The sequence below is a fragment of the Notolepis coatsorum genome (assembly GCF_963971535.1).
Source record: "Notolepis coatsorum genome assembly, chromosome: 4".
Classification (NCBI taxonomy): Eukaryota; Metazoa; Chordata; class Actinopteri; order Aulopiformes; family Paralepididae; genus Notolepis; species Notolepis coatsorum.
The window spans coordinates 116,224,457-116,231,049 of record NC_140168.1 but is presented as its reverse complement, the minus strand read 5'-3'; positions in this window follow the sequence as shown (position 1 = coordinate 116,231,049).

Below are 6,593 nucleotides of genomic sequence, written 5' to 3'. Positions count from 1 at the left end.
GAGGGAGGGAGGGAGGGAGGGAGGGAGGGACAGGGAGGGAGGGAGGGAAGGAGGAAGGGGAGAGTGTGAACGAGGGAGGAAGAGACAGAGGAAAAAGGGGGGGGGGGGTTCCACGCAACCAAAGTCACAAACAAATTCACACATCTATCCCATACTATCCCACCAGCGCCATTACCCCTGGCCCATAACAAATACAGACCTATAATCAAACCAGTAAACACACCCATCATCAACAACAGAAAAAACCGATAAAAATAACTCACAAATTCCCACAGATTGCCGCGCTTCAAAACCTACAATAATCACAACTGTTCTCTATTGTTTACTGCACCTCGTTCCACCTGTAAAGGTGAAACTATAAAAGAGGCAACAGCGCCCTCCGCTGGAACGTCTTGTCCATCACCACCAACGCACCACAACACTCACCACTTCCTGTAGGAGGCGCCCACGCCTCCCCCGCAAGTGCGTCATCACGTAAACCACCCCAAGACAGGAACTCGACGTTCCACCTCAACCACAAAACAACAATTCCCAGAACCCTCTACACCGGAAGTCCCTGTCCACCGTCTCTCTAAGATCCCGCGCCAGCAAAGAGTAGCAACACGCGAGATTCCTCGAGAGTTCAATCATGCTATATTGTTAGCACAGGTAGCTTAGCATCTTAGCTTCGTTAGCTCAGTGCCGCTAGCTCCTATTAGCTTAGCTCAGCATCCAACATCACTCCTCCTAAACGGCCCAGTCTCCTGCTGATCCGAGCGGCACAACACATCGCAACGTTTACACAACCCCTGCTTTCCCCCATAACATAACTTTAATCCTATTTAGCCCCCGTTCACAGAACATATATCATTATCCTTATTCTAGCACGCTCGCCCGCTTGGCCCCGCCTGACCGAAATACACAGTATTTTAAACGCACCCCCAGCTCCGACGCTCCCAATGACGTCACCAGCTCTAAAATCCCCGTTTTCTTTGATCTTTACTACATTACTTTTAGACTTCCACACCACCGTTACGAAAAATTTCAACGCACACTTCACATCATCTAGGTTCCATCACACATGCCATTCATTCAATTCACTCGAAAACGCAACATAGCGACCACACGCTAGTCCCGTCGCGCCAGCTAACACTGGCAGCTAAATAAACGCCTCTTCCCAGACAGGGGTGCGGTTTCCCCGTTGCAGCCTTGGCCACCTGGTTCATAATAATACAAAAAATACCTTGGCATTCACTCAGAGCTCCTAACATTCATCCATTTAAACACATATACTAAGCAAAACAATGTCCCATTCATAAACATACCATTCATTTGTACACATTCATTCCAAACGCATTTCCTTGCTTTTTTCACACAATATCCTCCTATGTTCTAATCCCCTGTGCAGTATCTACTTCCAAAGTGCTTCATATATCTACTGAGTCCGCGTTGCTATACCCCTGAGAAACCCACTCCATTCATGTATAGTAGCCCGTGAAGTGTTTTCATTCCTCCACGCGGCTGATGTCCTTCAGATATCGACCTTAGCCAATCTGAGCCTAAATGACGTCGGATTAGAATTGGTAATTCGCTTATGGAACGTCTTCCAAAGTCCACTACTCCGTCGTACCGATTCTAAGTGTGGCCTCTATAGCATCCTAGCCCGAACCCTATCCTCCTCTCATCACTCTGTTCTCTTCGCGGAATCAGGATTTCCTGTACTACACCACGGTTTTCTTATTCTACTCTTTAAGATCTGACTACTCCTCTTTACCCTTTAATGAACCACTACGTCACGCACAGTCCCACTTCCCGCTATCTGTGACTAATCTCCGTTCTACTGCTCCTACGCCGGTCCCCTCAAATATTTTACCTAATCCCTAGCCTATCCCCTAAGCTGATATAACTAAATACAGACATCTATTTCCTCTCCTCACTTGGCCTTGTACCAACTATAGGCATCCTAACTGAACATCCCCTAACCCCTACGCTTCCTAAGTGCAGCGCCGGCGTGTGACTGAGACCAGAGCCAGGTTGTGAACCCTGGACCCCGGTACTCCTCCAACACCAACATTATCCTGGTCCATTTACAACTCATTTCTACCTAATGCAATAGCAACCCCAAAATGCGAGACTGCTTCGCCCATTACCAATCTTAAACACATTAGTACTACTTACCTATTCCCACTGGCCTCGGTCGAAACGGTGACGATCCTTCAGTTTTCAGTCGTAGAGAGCTTCGATGAGGGGGAGAGAACCTCTCCGTGTCCTTGAGAAGTGGCTGCTGTCGTCTTCAACCGGTACTGGCCGAATGCAGCACGGGTCACGGACCAATTGAAGTATCTTTCTTTGACTTCATTCATCTCTATCTAATTGATCGTATAGTTTTCTATTACCCTTTTCCTCTGCATTGGTTAGGTATTTTAGATGTTCGGTTCAAGTGAGGGGAGACGGACAACGTGGTCAAAATACAACTGCAGTGTTTTATTAATACCACAGCTTAGGAATCAACAAGTACATCGTCTCTTTGGTTCAATCTAATTGTCTCTTTGATGTGGCAGTTTTGTCCATGATCTGATCAGCTAGGGCCGATCAGAGCCGTTTCTCCGGTGGTGGTGTTGTTGTCTCTCGGGTTTCCTATGACAACACCGAGTCCTCTCTTAGTGGTTCGCTGGTCTGGTTGTCAAGACAACCTGGCCTCCGGGTCCTCTGCGGTTTGGGAGCGCTTGTTTCGTCTACCCTCGGTGGAGTCTGGCTCCCCTGCTGCGAGGCGATCGTTTTCTGTCATCTGGTGTCAATCGCTCTCTGTGTCATCGGCTCAGCCGTAGCCGGCTTGGCGAGTCTCCCTCTGTCGGTGGAGGTTTTCAGCGCTCCAGCTGCGATGCGATCTCTGTCATCGTCTGTGTCTCCCTCTCGCTGTGTCAAGGCTCTGCTCTCGAGTTCTGTGTGTCTCTCCAGGTCCTTTCTGGTGTGTCTGTCTCCAGTCTCCAGGTTTCCTTCTGGTCTCCTCCTCCCGTCACCGGGTGTGTGTCTGTCCTTGTCCGTCGCCATCAGCCCTTTTTATCAGAGAGAGAGAGAGAGAGAGAGAGAGAGAGAGAGGGGGAGAGAGAGCGAGTCCCTGCCTGCCTTATTTTGGTCACATTCCTCCTGTGACCACATGTTTCGCTGACACAACCGTTTCACCATAGAACCTTGCCGGGCTGTTTAATCATTGATTAGTTTAATGCGTGTCATCTCTTCATGCTTCTTGTGACAACAGTTTTCATAGTCTATGGGGAGACAGACTGGCTCTTGATGCATAGATAATAAAACATGAGCTATTTCCATCTACAAACTCTTTACCATTCTGTAATTGCATTTTAGAATACTAAGATAATTCTTTATTGTCTAGCCAGTGACTGACTGTCTTGTCTTCAGTTGGGTCCACTTTTTACTTTATTTTCCTGATGAACATTTGACCAATACTGTATAGTTTTACCTTCTAGTTTTTAAGAGTTTTTATTCTTTATTGTGACTAAGTTATTCTAATAGTTTCTAAGAGTTTCTGCCTACATGTAACCTATGAAATTGCTAAATCTTTTAGTATATCCTTGCTTTGCATTGTTTTTTCAACTAGTGGCAGTTCTCTGTGTAAGGGGAGATTTCCAAATAGCCTGTGTCACCTTTCTGACCTCTGGGTTAGTCAGCAGCTGCCGTGTTGTAACCTGAAATTCCTTCCTTAGGGTAAATATGACCTTTTTTGATCTCACCGGTTATTCTGAGTTTGGTTCCTGTTTCAACGATAATGATTTCCTCTCTTGTCAGTTGGAGGTGGCCTAAACCACAGCTGCTAACCAACCAGTGGAATGTGCATTAACATCATAAACAGTCTTTTGCCCTCCAGATTGTCCTCCATTTGGCTGAGTGCGGGGTGATCTCCCTCTCAAGCCTAGGGTCACAAAAATAACTCACATGGGGATATCTAAATGGCCCCTTTCTATCAATCAGCATTTTGTCTTTCTAATCATTACCTTGTACATTTCAGTTGGCTATATTCATGTTTTCATTTAGAAATATACGACAGTTTTAAATGTGCTATCTAAATAAAGTTGACCTCGACCGTGACTTGGGTTGGTTTTAAATGTGCTATCTAAATGAAGTTGACCTCGACCGTGACTTGGGTTGGTTTTAAATGTGCTATCTAAATGAAGTTGACCTCGACCGTGACTTGGGTTGGTTTTAAATGTGCTATCTAAATGAAGTTGACCTCGACCGTGACTTGGGTTGGTTTTAAATGTGCTATCTAAATGAAGTTGACCTCGACCGTGACTTGGGTTGGTTTTAAATGTGCTATCTAAATGAAGTTGACCTCGACCGTGACTTGGGTTGGTTTTAAATGTGCTGTCTAAATAAAGTTGACCTCGACCGTGACTTGGGTTGGTTTTAAATGTGCTGTCTAAATGAAGTTGACCTCGACCGTGACTTGGGTTGGTTTTAAATGTGCTATCTAAATAAAATTGACCTCGACCGTGACTTGGGTTGGTTTTAAATGTGCTGTCTAAATAAAGTTGACCTCGACCGTGACTTGGGTTGGTTTTAAATGTGCTATCTAAATAAAGTTGACCTCGACCGTGACTTGGGTTGGTTTTAAATGTGCTATCTAAATAAAGTTGACCTCGACCGTGACTTGGGTTGGTTTTAAATGTGCTGTCTAAATAAAGTTGACCTCGACCGTGACTTGGGTTGGTTTTAAATGTGCTGTCTAAATAAAGTTGACCTCGACCGTGACTTGGGTTGGTTTTAAATGTGCTATCTAAATAAAGTCGACCTCGACCGTGACTTGGGTTGGTTTTAAATGTGCTATCTAAATAAAGTTGACCTCGACCGTGACTTGGGTTGGTTTTAAATGTGCTATCTAAATAAAGTTGACCTCGACCGTGACTTGGGTTGGTTTTAAATGTGCTATCTAAATAAAGTTGACCTCGACTGTGACTTGGGTTGGTTTTAAATGTGCTATCTAAATAAAGTTGACCTCGACCGTGACTTGGGTTGGTTTTAAATGTGCTATCTAAATGAAGTTGACCTCGACCGTGACTTGGGTTGGTTTTAAATGTGCTATCTAAATGAAGTTGACCTCGACCGTGACTTGGGTTGGTTTTAAATGTGCTATCTAAATGAAGTTGACCTCGACCGTGACTTGGGTTGGTTTTAAATGTGCTATCTAAATGAAGTTGACCTCGACCGTGACTTGGGTTGGTTTTAAATGTGCTATCTAAATGAAGTTGACCTCGACCGTGACTTGGGTTGGTTTTAAATGTGCTGTCTAAATAAAGTTGACCTCGACCGTGACTTGGGTTGGTTTTAAATGTGCTGTCTAAATGAAGTTGACCTCGACCGTGACTTGGGTTGGTTTTAAATGTGCTATCTAAATAAAGTTGACCTCGACCGTGACTTGGGTTGGTTTTAAATGTGCTGTCTAAATAAAGTTGACCTCGACCGTGACTTGGGTTGGTTTTAAATGTGCTATCTAAATAAAGTTGACCTCGACCGTGACTTGGGTTGGTTTTAAATGTGCTATCTAAATAAAGTTGACCTCGACCGTGACTTGGGTTGGTTTTAAATGTGCTGTCTAAATAAAGTTGACCTCGACCGTGTACTTGGGTTGGTTTTAAATGTGCTGTCTAAATAAAGTTGACCTCGACCGTGACTTGGGTTGGTTTTAAATGTGCTATCTAAATAAAGTCGACCTCGACCGTGACTTGGGTTGGTTTTAAATGTGCTATCTAAATAAAGTTGACCTCGACCGTGACTTGGGTTGGTTTTAAATGTGCTATCTAAATAAAGTTGACCTCGACCGTGACTTGGGTTGGTTTTAAATGTGCTATCTAAATAAAGTTGACCTCGACTGTGACTTGGGTTGGTTTTAAATGTGCTATCTAAATAAAGTTGACCTCGACCGTGACTTGGGTTGGTTTTAAATGTGCTATCTAAATAAAGTTGACCTCGACCGTGACTTGGGTTGGTTTTAAATGTGCTATCTAAATAAAGTTGACCTCGACCGTGACTTGGGTTGGTTTTAAATGTGCTATCTAAATAAAGTTGACCTCGACCGTGACTTGGGTTTGTTTTAAATGTGCTATCTAAATAAAGTTGACCTCGACCGTGACTTGGGTTGGTTCTAAATGTGCTATCTAAATAAAGTTGACCTCGACCGTGACTTGGGTTGGTTTTAAATGTGCTGTCTAAATAAAGTTGACCTCGACCGTGACTTGGGTTGGTTTTAAATGTGCTATCTAAATAAAGTTGACCTCGACCGTGACTTGGGTTGGTTTTAAATGTGCTGTCTAAATGAAGTTGACCTCGACCGTGACTTGGGTTGGTTTTAAATGTGCTATCTAAATGAAGTTGACCTCGACCGTGACTTGGGTTGGTTTTAAATGTGCTATCTAAATAAAGTTGACCTCGACCGTGACTTGGGTTGGTTTTAAATGTGCTATCTAAATAAAGTTGACCTCGACCGTGACTTGGGTTGGTTTTAAATGTGCTGTCTAAATGAAGTTGACCTCGACCGTGACTTGGGTTGGTTTTAAATGTGCTATCTAAATAAAGTTGACCTCGACCGTGACTTGGGTTGG